Below are 21,025 nucleotides of genomic sequence, written 5' to 3'. Positions count from 1 at the left end.
TATCAATGGTGCTAATTTGTGGTCTCTAACCTGGGGCTAGGTGGGGTAGGTGCCTGTGCCCCAGGCACCGTGGGCAAGAGGGAGCCCTAAAAATCCCTTACCTGGGGCTTCTGCAGGTGGCTGTGGGAAGAGGGAGATGCTTGTGCTGGGTAGCCCAGCAGGTGAAGGCTATTGGAGGAGGTGCAGTGTGACCTCAGTTGGGAGATGTCAGCTCAAAGTCCCTCTTCAGAAGCGGTGTAATTGGCAGAACTGTGCTTCAGGAAGCTGCCAGCTGCTGACAACTGGCGAGCATGGAATGAACAATTACTGGTGTGAGTCCTTCTGCCTGCCCCTGCATGCAATCTCTTCCTCTGGTTTGGTCTAGTAGTCCAGAATAACTCCCTGCTTCCTCCCCTCCCAAAACTTGGTAGTTGGCACATTGTGGTTCAGCGTGCAGGGACTGTGGTTGACTTTCCCTGTTTTGCCTGTATATAATGTACAACATTAATTTTGTTTCTTGGGGTTTTGGATATCAGGAACACACTGGTAAAAATTTTGATGAGAAAAGAAATTACTCACAGCAATTATCAGTTGAAACTAATACTTCATTATGAATCCCTATTTCCTACACAATCTTATTATTGCAAGGTTCCTACACTAATAGGAATCACAACTTGAAAGCATCAAATTTTAAAATAATCAGAACAAACAATTTCTCAAGCTGCCTTTTAAATAGATATTACATTACTTGTTTAATAGATTTTTTTTTCAATAATGAGGTTTAGGTTTTTTTAAAATATCATTAAGTGCAATCTTGCTTTCACCAGGAAGAATGTGTTTTGTCAGAAAGACAATTGTTCTTCTGGAAGTGTTATGCTGTGAAATTTGTAGAAAATGTTTGCATGGATCCCTGAGATCTAAACTCATCACACAGAGCTTATGCTGCATAAAGCATTATGGTTTGCTTTTTTCTTTTGTCCTTCATAAAGCTCTAAAATGGTCCAGGTTACAAATAATGGCACAAGAAAAAAGACATAATTGATTTTCATGACGAAGAAGAAAATTGTACTAAGATAACTGATATCTTTCTTAGTGCCCTACACCTTCCACCTAATATTTTATGGGCAATGTGTGAACAGATTTATGCAAAGTATGTTCCCATGGGCTTGCTTGAAGACTGCCAACCACTCATGCTAAGTTTGTTTGGACTCTATCATTTTATGTCAGTCATAGCAGAAATAAAAAGGAGATGTGTTTGCTACTGAAGAACACACCTATAAATTCGCAAAGAACAAGAGAAAAAAACTGTGCGGGAACTGGAAAGGGAAGAAATAAGTTGTATCTGACTGGACTGTGTAAGACAGCAGATCAGGCCCCTCTTGTAGTAGTTACCCCTCCATTGCACAGCAGGAAGCAATGAAGTGGGATTTTGAAATAGTGTGAATAAAAGAATTGGTCTCACAAGGTTTGAGGGAGGCAACTGCAGATATTTGGGCATCAAGGAATAAATATTCTTGCCTGAGTATATGTTTTGCTTCTGTTAAACTGTTTAGCTAACTTATTTTTTTAACAGCCTGACAGACCACAGGCAGCACATTTGTCTTTTGAAATTTAGTCTAGAGGTGGCCAGACCTTCTTGGCCTTATGTTGCACAGTCCATAGACCCAGAATGCCTGCAGATGAAGGTTTGGGTGCACAGAGTACATTGGTCAGTGTCTGCTCTTCTGGGCAAAATGAAGACAAAGCCATCCTTGGAACTACACCCAAGTGATACCATGGAGAAAGGGCTTTTTTCTGCCTCCCCAGCCACTCACTTCACCTGCCAGACATTTAATGAGGTGCATGCAAAACATTATTTATCAGGTGCACAACTCTGTTAGAAGCTGTTGATAGTATAGGTAAATTGGTACATTCTCCCTCTCCTACCCAAAGAGTCAATAAGGAGCTGCAGAGTAGGGTACATAGTAGATATTTGTATTATGATTTGCCTTTGATGTTTGTGTCAAATATTTCAGCATTGGTTTTAAGCTTGATTTAATTCCCTAAATGTGTTAACAGCTAACAACCATCAAGTTTTTTTCTAATGCAACGTTGTAAATGCAGAGTATAAAATACAGTGAGGATTGAATTACACGGGTATGCGATTATGCTCACAAAAATGTATCGCAATGAGCTTTTCCATTTATAGGCAGGAAATGAAGCTCTGTAATTATATGACAACATCAGAGCAGTGAAATTGGAATCTGGTTCTTTCTTTTTCTTGGTCTACTGTCAGCAGACATGAGCTTGACCCATTCTCCTTTCCATGTGGCTCAAAAGAGATTCCTGGAGAGAATCCAGTGCAAAACTGGTAATTTAGAGACTTGAGAGGTGAGACATTGCCCAAAGCAAGCAGGGGTATCTTATTCCAGTGCTGGTGAGCAACAGAGCAATGCCCCACAGTTCCTCAGCTCCCTCACTCAAACATAAGGTCTTTTAGAATTTAACACATATTTTAATCACAGTAAAGCACTCCGCAACACAGAACAATTAAAAATGGTTTTGGAATATGTGCTGTTCTGAGGTTCAGTGGTGCCATAAGATATACTTGTTTGAGGGAAAAGGACAAGTTCCACAACCCTCTGTGTCCCACACAGAACAAGACTTAACATTTAAGTCACAGAGGATGAACATGTTACCTCTGATGCTGCTTAATTGTGAAAATATGATTTACAAAATACAGTACTGATATCAAGATGACATGATAATGCCAGTTCATATAATGCTTTGTATAAAATATTTGATAGAAAGGCTACAAGAAAACCAAATTGATACTTTCTGAGTAAGGGATTCATTCTTATTTTGGAAAAAACATATTGAATAAGTATTGCACCCACAGTATAATGAGCTCTTCATAACAGTGATGCTTTCTGAAGTAAACTTTAAATTAAAGAATTACAATTAGCTCTATGTTTCCACAAATACAGTGTGGACCTATTGCATCTGTATGAATGCTTACTACTGAAGTGTATGACCCTCAAAATAGGAAGAGCTGTGTCTGAACACTCTCATTAGGAATTCTGTTTCAGCTGAAGTAATCTGTGGTAACTGTTGTGGTCATCTAACTGCAGAGACTGGAAGACAGAAGGAAACAAATGGAATAAGGTCTTTGCTGGTAAGGGTTGAGACAGGCTGGAGCTTCTGCCTGAAAAGGGCTGCTGAAGGACAGGCTGAGCTGCCAGAGGAGCTATTCATTGAGAAACTTGCTTCTGGAAAATGGCTGGGGATTTTATGCCAAAGATCAGTTAGGCATGTGCTGAGAAATAGGGATAATGAATTTAGGACTGGGATTTCTCAAGGAAAGAAGAGAAACACTTGTTAATTGCTAGGAACTCCGCAACACTCAGGTCTTCATTTTAAAGTAGCTCTTCTTAAAGTACTTCTAGTGACCTCCCCCCTCAGAGCTGATGCACTTCACGCATACTTCCAACTCTACAGAAGATGTTTTATGTGATGACCGAATATTAATTGACTTTTGTACAGAACTGCAGAATTTAAACATAATGTAGATCAATGCTGATTCCTACTTTCAGTTACATAGTTCTTATATAAAATTTCTTTGTACTTGTGTAGTTGTTTTCAGTACTGTGAGAATAGAGAGTATTTGTGATCCAAGCAGTTAATCTTGATTAAGCTGGAAGGAGAAGCCACTTATTGCATACATAATGCATTAACAGTGTTAGAAAAGCTTTTGAATCAGTGATCTCTAGTAGGTACATTCTGTGTCAGGGTGCTGTTATGGTATGCTGCTGTGTTATGGTTTACTTGACTTAATTGGAGGAATATGTTATAACAATTTTTTAACCATCTTAACAAGAAATATAAATACTCTACCTGTTTTTTCTCTTCATGATCATAGGACCTATCACAAGTTGCTAGTGGAATACAAATATTCATTGCGTCAACAAGATGTAGGAATACTGAACATTGAAGTATAGATTCTTAGTGTGGGAAAATAGATATTGCATAATCTGTGTTAGTAAAGACAAACCTCCCAGGTGTTTCACGTTGTATTGCATAGGAGAGTAGAGTACAGGTCTCTTGTTTCCTCTTTGCTTGAGAGGATTGATATTCATGGAGGAAAAGTGGGACTGAGGAAATGATGTATATCTCACTAACACCATCAGGTGATTGAGTTTTCACTCCTATCCAGAGTGAAAAGGAGGACTAACATAAAGCTGGCATTAATGCCTGCTCTGGCATGTGGTCTATGTGCTCAGCAGGTTTCTATTATCACTGCTGAGGGATCCATTTAAACCCATCCTCACTCTGTTCCAAAGTGTCTGTTTGGGTAAGCTGGGTTTGATCTTCAGTTTGGTTGGAAAATAAGCATTATTGCTGCATCTTACAGACTGAAGTATAAAGTCAACAAGATCTCTGCAATAGTTAATGCTGATCTCGTGGAACTGCAAAATTAAGATATTTGTCTTGTGGAGCTATGAAAACCATAATTAAAGCTCAGTAAAGGGAACCTCTATAAACATCTTCATGTATTTTGCTGTGCATACTGGTTTTTCAGATTGCCCTCTCTTCCCATGCTTCAAGAAAAGCAGGAGGTGAAATTTCCCATCTCCTTGATATTGATTTAATAGGGTTTTTTTTTCTTGCTCCTGAAGACAGATAATCCATAGGAAATTATTCTGAAAACCCTGTGAATCCTGTTGAATGAGTTGGAGGTGAATTATCCTCTTAATCATCTCAGAGAGGTTGCCTGACTTCAAACCACAGTAATGCTATCTGAGTACTGAGCTCTTCCCTACGTCTCTTTCTGAATGAAAGTAAGTGGCTACTACTGAATACAATAGTTCATTTTCTAAAGTAGTCCTAAACAGGCAGTAGTAGATATACAAATACAAAAAGGAGCTGACTTTATACGTTCTGAATATCCTGTCTTGGGAAAAGGTGTATTAGATATCTACAAATACATAATTTCTAAAAGATTTGGTGAACATCCCATGTTCTAACAGATCAAACTTTTCCAAAAACTAAAGACCTAAACAAGCACAACTATTAACATTTGCATAACCACAGCACCTGGCCAAATTCTTCTCCAGATTTTTAGATCTCCTATTTCATATGAAGAGTAGGCAAACACTTTAATGTTAGACTATGGTTTGATTCTACTGTACTCTAACAGGGCTTTTTGATTAAAATTAACAATTGAGCTGCTAAGAATAGGTAAAACAAAGGTTTGTTGGTTTGGGTTTTTTTAATAAAAAAAAACCAATCAGTTTAGTTAGAGGAAAAGACCTCTAAGGTCATTGAGTCCAGCCTATGACCAAACACCACTTGCAAACTAGACCATGGCACTTTCACATACAGTCTTTCCTTAAACAACCGCAGGGACGGTGGCTCCACCACTGCCCTGGGCAGCCCATTCCAATATTTAATTACCCTTTCTGAGAGGAATTTAAGACTAAGTCCTCTCACCCTGTCACTTGTTGCCTGGGAGAGCAGCCCCCACCTGGGTACAACTTTCTTTCAAGCAGTTGTGCCCCTGAGCTCCTTTTCTCCTGGCTAAACACTTGTCCCTCAGCTGCTCCTCATAGGGCTTGTGCTCCAGACCCTTCACCAGCTCCACTGCCCTTCTCTGGACACACTCTAGCACCTCAAGCACCTGTTCACCTTCCTGAACAGAGGAGCTCAGAACAGGACACAGTTAACTTGTTAGGCTAATGTGCTTTAAAATTCCAAACCTGGATGCAATCTTTCTACCTGCAGATTAATGATATTTAAGTTTCCAGTTCAGGCCAGGACAGTGAAAAGTTATGTGGTCCTGTTAGGAAAAAGAATTCTCTACATGTTGAGTTTTGAAAATTGGAACAATTTTCATACCTAATATCTCTGGCATTTACTGATATTACTAAATGTCAACTATAAAAAAGTTTACATGGAGAAAGACGATGTTCTGGACTGCTTGAATGGTCAAGCAAATGTTTTCAGAGGTGTTAATTGCACCATTCATCTCAATAGGATTCTGGTGCTAAGGCCGAACAGTGACAGCCTTTTTAATTTCCTCACAACTGATCAAAGCAGGCAAGAGGAGAAAAATGATGTTAATTTTTTTTTATAAGATCTTGATAAAAGCTTATCTAGTCGAGGCAAATGGATGGTATTTTGGAAAGTATTGCAAAGTCTGATCTGCTTTCCCTTCTGTTCAAATGCATTTTCTCCCTGTAAATGAAGAGTATGCATGTGTCAGTGTCAGCCTTGACATTCTAGCAAGAAAAACAGTTCTTAAAATTCAAGTAGCTCAATATTTTTCAGTAACAAAATTCTTTTGTGTTGATAGCTAAGTAGAGAAATGTGGTGGGTTAGTACTGGCAGGACACCAGGCGCCCACCACCACAGCTGCTCTGTCACTCCCCTCCTCAGCTGGGAAGGGGGAGAAAAAAGCACAATGAAAAACTCCTGGGATGCAATCAGGACAGGGAGGAATCACTCAACAATTACTGCAAGAGGCTAAGCAGACTTGATTTGGGGAAATCAGTTTTAATTTACTACAGATCACATCAGAGTAGATATGAGAAAAAAAACTGAGAAAAAAACCTGCAATCTTAAGACACCTTCCCCTCACCCCTCCCTTCTTTCTGGGCTTAATTTTTACCTAATTTTCTCTACCTCCTTCCTCATGAGCAGTACCAAGGGACAGGGAATGGGAGCTGTGGAAGACTTCATCATGTTTCCTCTGCTGCACTTTCCTCAGAAGAAAGAGTCCTCACACTCTTCCCCTGATCCAGCATGGGTTCCCTCCCATGGAGGAAAGTTTTCTGTGAATTTCTTCAGTGGCAGTCTTTCCAACGGGCTGCATTTTCTGACATGTCTCCAGCACGAGCCCCTCCTGGGGACTGCCAACAGACCTGCTCAATGAGAAGCACCTCCTTCCCTTCCTTCTCTGACCTGGGAGTCTGCAAGGCTGTTACTCCCACATATTCTCACTCCTCTCTCCAGCTGTAATTGCTCTTGTACAGCAACTTTCTCCTTTTTAACTAATTATGTTATCCCAGAGGTGTTAACATGACAGTGTTTTCATATGTCTGCCCACAGCAATCCTCAAGGGAAACTGGTGCATCTTCACTGGCCACAGAAAATAGATTATCTCTCACACTGACTTTAGCTCTATAATCTGATCAAGGGTCAGTTCTGAAGCTCTTATTGAATTTCAGTGATGGATAAAGATGATGATTAAAGTCTTGAATATGCACAAAAAAGAGACACTGAACTACAGTATTCTAGAAGCTGCCATTATTAACCTGGTGAATGTTCCTTTGGTCAGAAATCTCAGCTGTATGACTCTGACTTAGAACCTCCTTGGAATCCAGAAGAAATATTTGTCTTCTAACAAGGCCAGTAGTTACATTTTAAGAACCTTGCCAGCAGATTCTAGTCCCTCTTGAAAATGCAGATCTGGTCACTGACTTGAAAATGTCAGGATGGAGATGATGACAGTATAAAAACAGTGAAAGCTGGAGACTTATTGCCACATCAAATGAGTGCTGGAGGATTTTCAATCTCACTTTTTTCCCTAGGTCAGTGCTATAGCCATGTCTCAGATGTTTAGGAAGATCAGAGCTCATTCAATCAAGCTTATTAGGTTTTTTATTCAGGCATCATCAGTGAGCCATTAAGGGAGAGAAGTGAAAAGAGAACATGTAATCCTGAAGTTCTACATCATCTCATTAGTGATTAGGCTAATCACTAATAAATTATTACTATTTCTTCAGGAAACAGGACAGATGGACACACACCTGTGTCCTGTTCTTGTTAAATAAAAAATATTGAAAGAGTTCTGGTGAAAGCTGCAGACAGGGTCATCAGAAAAGTGGCTGGATATAACTGACTGAAATAATAAATAAATGTGAAGTGTTGATGAAAGGCATATTCATTCATGTTTTAAAAGCATTGTCTTCATGTCAGAATGAAGGCATGAGGTATTCTGCTGGTTTATGGTGTTTTTGTTGTTCCTGGTGTGGAGTGTTAACATAAAACTTCAGTGCTACCACAAGCACTCAAGAACTCAAGAAGCCAATCTAATTTTTTACACCATCATGTCAGTAAAAAAGCTCTCATGGGCTTTTATCTAGCAGTGCTGGAGGTACTAGATGAACACCACCACCAGCATGGAAAAAGACATGTGACAGACCCAGCCAGCCTGGGAATCCTAGGATTTAATGCATCTTCCGCAATCTTTATCTTCCTTTCTTAGAGTTTTATCCATAAGTTTTGTTTTGGTTTTTCATTTTTCTGTTTAGAATTTAACTTTGCCTGTCCTCTTTGAATTGTTTTGCTCCAAGATAGTGCAGCCTATAATGAACTCTGCAATTAATAATCAATATGCACTACATTCAACTTTCATGTTCACCAAATCAAAGGCCAGCATGCACTATTATTTTCTCTCAAAAATTTCCAAAAAGTGTGGTAGAATGTTATTTTAAAAAAGGTCCAGTGAAAGCAGATGATGTCCATGTGATTAAAGCTACAAACAGCTGTCATATTTAGGCGCAGTAGTGCTTATGCTACTGCACTTTGTAGGCCACTGGGCCAAAGCATTGGCTGTTTCAGGAGATTATTCTGATAAAATGATGGGTACTGAGATGCATGAGTACACTGGTTTTTGGTTCTGCTCCAAAGTTCTTGCTCTTTGATTCCTGCAAATTTTCATAGTACTAGAGGTAAAAATTGCTCAATTTGTAAGCTCAGAGTTTGCTTTGGCATAATCATGGAATGCTGGCTTTTAGAATTGCTGGAGTGATTTGATCCATATCTTTGTAGACTCTTGTCATGTTTCTAATTTACTCGAAAAAGAGGGCTCAGTTTCTTTTAGCTTGAAGTAGAGATCAGTGCCCACAAGCAGCTCCCTTGGCACACCAGCTAGGATATTAGTATGCAGGGCTTTTCCATGGCAGAGCTATATTGTAGTTTTGTATGTGTAGACATGAGAAAATCAATACACTTATTGTAATCTTCAAGGCAATGGAAAACTACAAATGCATGAACAATGGAAAACAAAGCTTCTGTTATTCTAACAAGCATGCACCTGGTGGAATGAAGAGGTTTGTGTTAGTGCGGTATTGTTGATTTTCATTCTAATGCTGAACCCTGTAGATATGTTTTATTAAGCTAATGTTATCACATCTTAAACAAATTAATACATTACATTGCATGGACAAGAAGTGCTAGTAATAGAGTGTGGCAAAATATGGCAGTAGCAGGACCTTCTGCATGAAGCTTTGCACTGAATTCACCCATTTGAAGCCTTGCTTTTGCACCACCTGGAGGCTGTAGGCTTCTCTGAAATTAACCTCTCCAAACCCATAAGAAATGCCATTTTTCACTTATGTCTACCGAGACAGCCTAGTGTCTTGATGCTATGTAGCACCAAAACTCATTCCACTGGAATTCCCTTATGGTGCCTGTGCCTGTCGTCACCACAAACAATGCTTTATAGCAACTCAGCAAAAATTTGCCAATACCATGATGGTAAGCAACTCCTAAAATAAGGTCCTCATCTATTTCCCCCATCCCATTCTTCCTGACAGCAAACTCTTGTGCTCTTGTTTGAATGTCAGACTATTCTTATCTCCAAGGTGATCTCACCTGACTTGACTGATACTTATGGATTTTTGGGTGGGTTTTTTCGGTTGGGACAAGTCATGCCAGGTGACCCTATAGTGAAGTGTATTACAGGGTTTCTGTCAGCTCCTGTAAAATGTGCCTGCTTGATACTGGGTGTTGTGGGTTAGATGTCAGAACTAGGAACTGGGCTTTCATTTTCATGTCAACCATAAGGTTTTGGTGATACTAACTAAATCTCTGTCTTAGGCTCTACTGTCATAATCTAAAAGAAAGTTGAAGCTACTGTCTTGGTTTGGAAAGACAGGAGTCTGCTAAGGAAGGCAGGAGCCTCCCCTGAAACGGAGAATGTAAACCCTCCCCACCCCTCCGAATTGCTACAATTTTAAATTAAGGGGCTCTCAGGCAAAGATATGGGAGCAGGCAATAACAGTTCTTTAATAGGGAACAGCTACCTACAGCACTGAGAAATGCTGTTTTGATAGAAGTGATTCTTGACTAGACACTGCTGTAGTAGAACTGGTGACATGCAGATTGAGGCCAAGTCCACCACCTTCTGCCATAAACCATCCAGTGTTGCACCTCAGGGATCTCTTTATCTCCAAGTGGGATAGAAATTTAGGGATCACTTCAGTTCAACTTAAAATACATATTGCTAACAATTGTTTCGCAGTTTTAATCATGTCCTTGATTACCCATTTATATTGCCAGACAGTCTGAAACTAAGCAATCAATACGAAGGATTATTGCATGTCACAGTCATGGAACTGTCACTGGAAAGGATTTATGACTTTGAATGCCACAAGTTGTTATCTTGTGGCAGATAACCTGAGACTATTAATTCATGTTGATAATGTTTATAATTGCCTAGAAATTATTAAACACAGTTTAAACATCTAGTTTCTGGAGAAACAGGAAACTTTTCTCATATGACTCCTCAACCACCACTTTCCACCAATAATATGTTTAGAAAAGGAAGATCTAACTCGAGTGCTTATGCATAAATGACTCTCAAATTTTGAACTAAGCTCATTACAGTTGCATCTAATCATGCTCCATAGAGTTGGGGTGGCAGAGGGAAGAGAGGAAAGAAGACAATAATTTACAGAAGCTTTTCTAGCTTGACAATTAGAGCAGAAGATGCAGACTAGCCAGAACTAGAAGCTGCACAATTAATTACCAAGGCCTGCAAAACTTCATCTCTTCCCAGGAGACAAGCAGAGCTGAAAGTTTCCAGTTGTTCCGTCAAGCACAGGGTGCCCTCGCTTCTTCTTTGGTCCTTTTCCATGTTCCTGGCTCACTGCTGGAGAGAACAGCCTCCAAACAAAGGCTGTGACACCTGCCCACCACTCTGCAGCACTTGTCACTCTCATTTTAAGTGATGGTACAGCTCAGCATCCCTACTTAATGTTGTTATGGTGACTGTGGGAACCTAACACTGAGCGCTGCATCTGTCTGCTTCTCTACTGCTAATGATCCTGCTGTGTACAACTTCAAAAGGAACAGAACCAATGGGCTGTTTTTTAAAGCCTGGATGATCAAAGAGGCCAGTGACTACAAAACTGCGCTTCTGTTAAAAAATTTATGCTTGAGTTGGATCCCAGGTAGAGGAAGGGAGGGTAGATAAATCTCTTGGTACACCTCTACAGCTAGATCCTTTGTTCATTTAGGGCCTGACCATGTTCCTGCAGAAGATGGCAAAAATGCCCCATGTGAGCAGCCTCCAGTGGGGCCCACAACTGGTACAGCAGCTTGGAGAATGAGCTGATCAATGCCATGGTCTGGAGCTAAGTGTGTGTGCGTGTGCGTGTGTGTGTGTGTGTGTGTGTGTGTGCACAGACACACCTACTTTATTGGGAAGGCACTAACAGAGGGTAAGAACATGTATATGCTGGCACATACCTGGGCAGTTTCATATTACAGAGTTGCACAGGTCTCAGGGGATATTTTCCTATCATCCCTTCAGCTCTTCCTGACTTTTGCTTAACACTGGCAATTGAATCCATGTAGGTAAGTAACTTAAAATCAAATAAAATCAACAGGTGCTAAGGAAAGGTATAGAAATGAAGCGCGGGTTTTAAAAAGTTTTTAAACTCAAGTAAAAAATATAATTGATCAGTGAACAGCATAATGGTTACCTTCTTATCCTCAGCCACAGCCATATAAGAGGTTTTATTAATCTGCTTTATATCCCAGGAACTTTCTGTAAATCAGATTAGTTGGCCTCTCCCTGACCATCCCACTATATATTTGCTTGTCTTGTTGGTCTGTGTCAAGAAATACCACAGCACAGCACAAGGTGCAAACCCCTGCAGTAAGATGGACCTCAGGTGATAAGCAGGTGCTCCACAGCAATCCTGCCTATTCTAGAAATGGGTAAGAAAAGGTATTTTGAACTTTAGAAGAAAATGGCATGCTGATAATTGTTATCACTGGTGGACAACTATGGGCCCTCTTGTATGATGCTCACCTATTTAGATTCCATCTTAATGAGTTCTCAAGGATGTCCACAATTTTTTCATCCCAAAATTTCCTTTTTCTGCTTCTGAGTTGTGGGAGAAGATTCTGTTTTTTTTTTTCTTGGTGCTGTTTACTCTTCCCTTGTGATTTGGCTGCTTCTGTTTTGTCATTTTGGTGACTGCCCCACTCGTGCCTGCCTGAGTTCAAGAAGCACTGGGGCAACACTCTCAGGCACATGGTGTGATTCCTGAGGATGGTGCTGTGTAGGGCCAGGAGTGGGACTTTGGTGATCCTTGTGGGTCCCTTCCAACTCCATTTATTCTCTGATTCCATGTGGTGAAATTGGAGCCATGGAAGCAGGCAAGCAGTGCTCCTCCTAACACCCATCTGCATGGCAGGCTGCATGGAAATCTCTCTCATGCTTCATTTTTATCTTTACAAAATATCACCAAAGAACCTTTCTGAAAGTTAGTGCTACAAACTGCATTTCTGAAAGGTACCACACAGATAACACTCTGCAGCTCTGAGCTGGCTCATAGGCCAGAGAGCTGATGAGCATTCATGAGTAAAGCATGAGAATCAAGAGTAATTAAATTTCATCAGATAAAATGATAACTCGGGAAGGGGGTGAAAAAAGCCTTCATACTTAACCAGAGAATGGGCATTTAGAAAAGGGAAAACAACTCACTACACAAGCCCCAGGATTTATTTCCTTTCAATCTTGTTTGACAACTAAAATGTAATAAAATGGAAAAAGCAAGGAGGCTGCAAATAAAGAGGTAGCTATTGACTAATGCAATACAAAACATTAAATGGTATAATAGCAGCAACAGCAGCAACACTTCCCTCAAAATCTAATATTGAGTCTGTGTTTTTACTGGTGTGATTTTTGCCTGGCACATGAAATAGCTGCTGCCAGTGAACAATGGAGATTGATGTCTCTGCTGTGGAGATGGACAAGACTGAATCCATGCTCTGATGTGTGCGTCCTGCTACTTCCATAATGCTCATGGAGGCTGCAGCAAACATGCCTAAGCAAAGCACTTTATTGCTTTAGGATGGAAAACTGCTGTTGCCAAAGTGCATTTGTGTTGTATATCTCTTCAAAGTCATGAGCAGAGCTGCACATTACTGCTGAGTTTTCGTAAAATTTGGATGTTAAAATTAGGCTTTAAAAATGGCTTCTGTATACTGCAGTACCTCTGTTTGTGTATAATATTGAAGAATATTATACCAGGTTGAGCAAAGAGCATCCACAACTACTGGAGGAGGGAGGGAAGGGAGCATGACTTGGCTTTGCAAGGAGCAGGTTGTTTTTCATGGACTAATGCAGCCAAAGTGAATTAGAGGCATAGAACAGCTACCTCTGTAATGGCATTGTGTGGGTGGGCTTTTGTCTTGAATGGTATCATAGTAACTCACAATTCAGCAGGTGGGAGGAGAAGTCACAAAAAAAGGCTCTTTTATTTATGACAACAAAAGGAAAAAATAAAAATTTTCTCCCTAAGAGATGTCAAAAGTCAGGCTCAAATATGTTGTGATGAGGATTTGTTTTGGTTTAGTAGAGAAATACATTTGAGGTTACAAGACAATAATTTTAGAGGCAGCTGAGGGTTAAAACTCTTGTCACAAATGTGTATGAGTGCTGAAGGATTGCAAAACACTATCTGTAGCTCAGGGTTCAGGAAGTAACAGTGATTGTGTTTTATTTGGGCTATTTTATTTCTTTTTTAATGTTTATGAAAGTGCATCCAAGGCAATATAAAAATCCCATGTGAGATACAGAAGGTGCAAATTACACCTTCACTGCACTGTAAAGCATAAAAAGCTCCTGGTTTTCAACTTCTTAATGTGTGAAATCTCAACTGCAGGAGACCAATAAAAGAAAAATTATTTATTCTATTTATTTCTCTTTTTAGCTATTTGATACAACTAAAATTTTTATTTCTGGCAGGCAAGAAAAAATCCAGTTAGGGAGGTTTGCAATATCCTTGTTTTCTCTATTTATTGCAGATTCTAAACGTCAAGACTAACAGTTTTACTTATTTCTAAAGCCAAATACTCAATTAAAAAAAAAAACAACCAAAAAACTCAGTGACCTGAAGAAGACTGTGGGGGAGATACATTCTTACAGATCCTCTCTTTCACACAGCACTGTCATTTCCTGAAGTGCCAAGCAGTTCTCTGTCTTAGGAATTGTAATTTTTGTCTTTGGATTACTCTTTCTAGGACAATATTTATATTGCAAGACAGATAAGGGGAGTGTCCCTTTTCTAATGAAGATATGTAAGCATAATGTGATCTCTTCCTTACCAACATGTATGGTGTTAGTTTGCCTTCCTCATATTTATCATGTAGTTAATAGGGCTCAAATTTTCTTTTAATTTTCTCATGTTACTCATTTTTACTTTAATAGGAGTTTTGCAAGGGCCAGCAAAGGAAAACCCTTATACAAGGAAAACCTTTAGCTCAAAACCAATAAAGGTAGCCTAGAAAAAGAATAGAAAAATGCACTTTAGAAGAAACATTACCAAGAGAGGAACATAAGGTTCTATGAACTTTTAAGACACTTTTATGTGTTTAGCTTAAGCAAAAATAGAAGAAGTTAAGATATTTGTAATAAAATTTTCTTGTAGTCACATTTGTTTTGAAAATACATTAAAGTGATTGATCACAAAAATCATGTCACCTTTCACAATGAGAGCCTACCTGTGAGTTCAAAGACTAGACATTGGAAGCAACTCTGCTAAGCTGGTGAAGTTTCACTGGTATGAAGTAGGTTAATTGAGCTTAGAGGATAACTTTGCCATAAATTTTAATGTCTTGAAACTAGTGTGCTACTGTTGGGAAATGCAGTTGCTTGTGTCTATATAGAAAAAAAATTATGCCTACCTCAGTGACCAGATATAAAGAATATTTTAACTACTTGAGACATTCACTTTACATATTTAAGTAAATAATCTAAGCACTCTTTACAAAACAGAAAGTTGAGATCTGCTTTATAGGCTGTTGTGTATTTGGATTATAATGCTATCTACTTGACAATAAATCTTTCTATAGTTATTGTGCCACAGATGAATGATTTTAAACAACAATGATGTCTTTAATCTTGATCTTTGTGATGTTTTGATAGGCATGATTATGTACACCTGCTTTTCATCCACTTTGTCCATGTCTTTCTGAGCTCTATTTGCTTATACAGATTGTGAGGCAATAGTTAAAGTGGTGTGGTATGTCTGTATCAATTCTTGTAAATTAAAATGTACCTTTAGACCATCAAGAGATGCTAGCATACTTCCAGCTACCAAAAAGAGAAAAAGAGAAAAAGAACAACTAAAACAAAAAACCCTGCTAGAGGACATTGGCATACGTGGCTTTTTCAAAACTAAGATTTTGTATCTAGCTTTCCAATCAGCATGCACAGCAAAATAAACTCTGATACATTGAATTGCATGTGGAGAAACCATACTATTTAACATATTGTTCTGTGCAGTAAGCAGCTCTAGCATGAATGAGAAGAAGGGAAGTCTGGACAGTTAGGACCACAGCTTTTGCAAGGTCATCTTCTCCTGACTCAACCTTTAAGAATATGATTTAAAAGCTTTCTGACTTTCTTCAGTAAATGGCCTTTGGCAGGATTAAGCTGTGCTGCTGCCAATCCAGCTCAATACCAAGCATGTTAATGAGGTGTCTTGGCCTTTTTATTAATTCTACAAGCAGGGTAGTCCGTTCAGCAGTGACTGAGAAAGTTTAATCAAATAATCTCATTGTTCCAAATTTATCACCACAATAAAAAAATCTACTAAGGAAATACAAGATGAAAGAACTCATTTTTAATGCTATATCATTTTCCACTAAGAAGCAGTGCAGCCTTGAGGCTCACAGCAGTGCTAATGTCTGCCTCTCTGTGGGTATGCACTGTATAGGGGTGTTGCAATCTGCAGGAGCGACCTGCATAGCAAATGGTCTGCCCCTGGTTCTTACTGTTGCTCTCACTAAAAACTTATACTCTTAAGAGATTTATTTTTTCTAATGAAGTCTTTTGATTTCAAAGAACATCCAGGGAAAAAAGTGTAGTGAGATACAGTCTTTATTCATGACGTGATGAAATCCATCCATTGTAGGAGACAAAAGGTGAAGAAAGGACACTTTTTTGTATATTGAGGGGAGAAGTGAGGTAGTGAGATCAGAGTTGGTGCAACAGAATAGTTACAGTAGCTTCCAACATTAATTCCAAGTCTGGAAAAATAAGAATGGTTAACTTACAAATAGGACTTAAAATGCATACATAGAAGTAAGCAGTTTTGCCCCACACTTTAGAACCATTTGGCAAAAGGGTAATGCTTTTTTGATCTTCTATGCTTCCAGATCAAAAATTCAGCTGTGGGTTTTTTAATGTTTCAGACACATGTGCAGCTTCAAACAGCTACCATTAATTTTATACAGTAAAAATTGCCTGTCAAATCAGTTTCCCAGTGTTTCTTTCTCTTCAGAAATCTCTCCTGCTGAGAAATCTGTGCAGTCCAAGGCTAGTGACACATTTTTTTGCATTAAAAAAAATCCAACTTTAAAAACACCTTCAAAACTAGAAAACAGCCCATAAGTTTATCTGAAGGGTGAGAATTATTAGGTTTTTCTTGGGGCTAGCACAACTTCCAGATAAGCAACTTTAAACACAACACGAATATTGTGCTCCAGTTTGCTAAAGCAACATCCTTCCCTGAGCACAAATCCAATAAAAGTTTTCTTTCATGTTCTTTCTGGAGTCCTTAATTCTCTTTCCTATATCTTTCCCCCTCATTCCCTGGTTGTTTGGCTTGCCTCTCAGCAAACTTGTGGGACAAGGGGGAACTAGGAGTCATGCACAGCTAAATACAGAAAACTTGCAGTACCAGTATCCAGCCTTTCCTTAACCTGGGTTTTGTAGCCTGCTATTTCTAGCACAATTAACATGAAATGGCAGAACATGAAGGGATATCAAGGCTACATAGCATACCAATGGACTTTGAGCTTGACACTTCTGGCATTTCTTAAGATATGGGATATTGAAGAAGTCTGTTCTGTATTCTCTCATTAACATCTCATTTTGGGGCTCATGCTACAGGAAGGAAATGTTACTATTTTTCTGCTCTTTACATTTCAGTTTTTGATTGGAACTTGGAAGAGAGGCATTGGCAGGGCTCATACATAAGGGCTCGTACATAAGACATGATGAGTTGTCCTAATTTTTTTATGCACTTCTCATCTAACAATGGAAATCAAAAGAAAAAATAGGTCTATTTTCCATTCCAAATATAAAGGACTTCTATTTTCCACTGTGTCTGTCAACGAAAGAAAGTGAACAGTTTATATTCAACCACTTCAAAGTAGCAAATTAAAATCAGCTTTCTATAAAGCAGCATACTTCCCAGGAACTGGGACACTAACTGTGTATGGCCCTTCCTAACTATAACAGGCAGCAAGATTGTCATTTCCAGAGCTTTCTAGTTGCTTTCAGCAAGGTGTCATGACAAAAATTCTGATGCCTATTTGGTTTTGCCATGCATTGCAGGGGCATCAGAGCAATGTGAAAACTCATGTGAAAAATTTGCTCTCACTTGTCTTAAATTCATCTGACTGCTCTCTCAAGCACAGTGTTGGTTTCTCTACTTGAGACAGCAAGGGCGATTCTGTTGGAGGTGGTCAGGCTGACTTTTGCTTCTCATTCAGTCTTCATTTGGCCATTCTCTGCCTGCTGCATCAGTTTTTCTTGGTTCTCTGGGTTTATTTCAACCACTTCAAGATGGTATAAATATTTTAAAAACATGAATGCCAGCAAATATCTAGGATGCACTAGACAGTTTCTGCTTTTCTTATTGCTGTTGCTGATTCAAAATATTTTGTATGTGAAATGCATTATGCTCAAAGTTGCATTCTTGTTCAATCTGAACATGCTACAACTAGTCCCATGGATAGAGCTGGAGTCATTTGGGTTATGCAGCAGCATTATATTCATGTGGATGTCAAATTTGACCCCAGCTGGAGAAAATAAATAGCTTTGCCATACAGCATTTCCATATTATATAGGACTTTTATCACATATATTGTATTTCTGTCCAGCACCCAAATACCCTGGGACATGAACAAGTTATTAATAGCTTGGGCTTATACCTTCAGTGCTAAATATAAAAATACTAAGAAGCAGGACTATGCATCAAATGCAGAATAATTGGTGAGAAGGGCACTTAAGTCTTTCCTTGCTTCAGGAGGGAGCTAATTTGTCTTCTAAAGACTCAGATTTGAAGGCTGATTTTTATGAACTGGGAAAGAAGGACCACATCGACTTCATGCTGGTGTTTATACAGCAATGATTGTTTTGTTGCCTGATGAAACATTGTTGCTATCTTAGTCTAGTATGTCAGAGAATCTTTTAAATACAAAACTCTTATCTTGGGGTGAGAGTTGGGAGAAATAAAAAAAGGTACTTACCTTTCTCATGAAAAGAGTAGTATTTTGATAAATGTAAACTTCCATCCCAGAGAATCTTCTGTCAAGCTAGTATTGATGGGAGGTGAAAATAAATACAGTTTAAGTTATATTTTCCTTTGATATGGCATCACACTGTAGACAACAATGCTAATATATCTTAATGGCTGTGCCTTTTAAGAGCTGAATATCAGTCAAGCATATAATTTCATGTTGTCTGGAAAAACATAAAAAGGAGTATCTAACAGGACAGAATAAGGCACCACACTCTAGAATAATTAGATATTGTTCCCTTGCTATAGAGTTCTGCCTTTTAGAAAAATACAGTTTCCTAACCCTTCTGTGCTTGAATGATTGCAGGTGTTTTACTAAAGTAATAAACTCTCACTAGTAAGAGGTTCAGAAAGCTGTTCCTAGTGGCTCCAGCTTGGTGCTGCATACCATTTTGCCCACTATTCCTAGAGTAGGTATATTCTGTTTAGCAAATTTTTTCCTTACATTTTGTGGAATTGCTAGAACACGACAAGATTTTCTTCTCATTTTATTAAAAATCTTGAACAGCTCCATAAATCTACAAATTCCAAGTCATGTGGAATCCACTTTATGCTTTATTGTCCAATGCCATATAGCTATAGTTTTAGCTACAATGCTTGAACATAATTAAAATAATATACATAAGAATTTTTACTTGCATGTCTCCAGCAGCTGCTATTTTTAAAGAAGAAACATCCCTTACAGCAAGGTTTGGTAAGATCCTAAGCGGTAGCTGTTGGTAGATGTTGCTGTTGCATCTTACAAAATTTTGAAATGTCATCTTTATTAAATGTTTCAGTGAACTTTAAGATGTTCACTCCCATGCATTTTTTTCTTCTCTTGCAAGAGGCATGCTCACTTCAAGTTTGTCAGTGCTGCCACCCAAGCTGTTCAAAGTCACTTGTGTGTGTGAGAGGAGAAACACCCATCCGTCATTTCATTTACACCTTGGAATGACAGCAGCTGGGGAGCAATAAAACAGCTGAAAAAATTTTACTGGATAGAAGAACAAGATTGTTCTGGCATATCAAAGTGGATATGTGTGTAATAGGGTCTCTGACTTCCACAGCTACTCTCTGGTGCTATAGAAGATGAGCAGCTAAACACATCAGTGATGAAGGCAAAATTTCTAGCAGGGCTGAAGCAGCCTGTGCTAGTCTGCAGCAGGCTATGCCAAGAGGCAGGTGAGTGCTCAGCAGGTGTCAGGCACTACTGGCTGGTCAACAACGTTTCGCTTCCTTCATTATTGGAGTCTTTGCTGGCTGTGAGACTATGTTTTATTTCTGGACCTATAATCATAGAGGAATTTTACACTAGATAAATGCAGTATTATGGGAAATTCTCAGAATAAATCCTATCCTTGCCCACCACGTAAAGCCAGAGAGCATGAACCGTGCATACTGAACTGTGCTGGTCCAGTGATGGCCTTGGGAGGCCTGACTGAAATGATTAATCCCATTCATGCCTTTCATCACCATTCCTGCCCTAAATGCCCTAAAGAGACTTAAATCATGACAGTGATCAGTATCCTTAGATTTAGTGAGCATGGTGTTTTTATCCCCTCGTCCTAAACAAAATCATCCTTCTGCATTGATTTGTGCACCCTGCAAGGGTTTCTGTCATTACTGGCAGGCAGCATCAAGAACCTACACAATTACCCTCTGTTTCCGCTGTTGGACCACTGCTGTTCATCTGTAGTGGATTTTGGAACCAGCTTCCTCAACAGCAAACACTTTCCTCCTTCACAGGCTCAAAATAAGGGTTGTAGAGGAAATAAAATAAAATTAGTGCTTTATTCAATACATGTGTATTTAGGATGATAATTAGTTTGATTTTCATTTGCTGGCTATTTTTTATACTTTCCCTTTCTGACAATGGTGTAGCGATGCTGTAATGTTCCCCTCAGTGACAGTGAAAGGTTGCATTTCACTGATCCAGCTCACTTCCACATTTGATACCTGGTGGTTTAATGTTCCAGGTAAACGGAGCTAGTGAAGTGGTGAAAGGTAACAACCTTTTCTCCTTGGACTTGCTTTTTACCCCCTTCCAAATACATATGCATACATATATACAAAACACTCTTTGACTTCAACTGTCTATACTTCTAGGTGACCAAGTTTTGCCCAAGAATCTATTATCAGATTTTAATCTTGTCTGTGAATTAATTCTTTGCATAAGGTAACATCAATGCTTACATGTACATTTAAGCTTATCGGCATGTTTGCCACTTAAACTTGGAGGTGTATTAAAAAAAAAAAGGTGAGTTGGTAAAAGGCTGCGTGACCCCGATGCTGGTTCAAGCGGCCTTGCGGGGGTATCCAGGTGGGTCCCCTCGTCAGACGGGCTCCACGGTCACTTCAGAGCCGGCCCTGCTCGGGCTGTCCGGCCCCCCCGCGCCGTTCCGAGCTTGTCGGCACCGAACAGACGAAGGAATGGCTTGGCTGCTCAGCCGGGCGGGCACACCCAGGGGGGTGAA

Source organism: Geospiza fortis, unplaced genomic scaffold (genome assembly GCF_000277835.1).
Source record: "Geospiza fortis unplaced genomic scaffold, GeoFor_1.0 scaffold381, whole genome shotgun sequence".
In the NCBI taxonomy this organism is placed as follows: Eukaryota; Metazoa; Chordata; class Aves; order Passeriformes; family Thraupidae; genus Geospiza; species Geospiza fortis.
Note: the sequence above shows the minus strand (reverse complement) of the source record.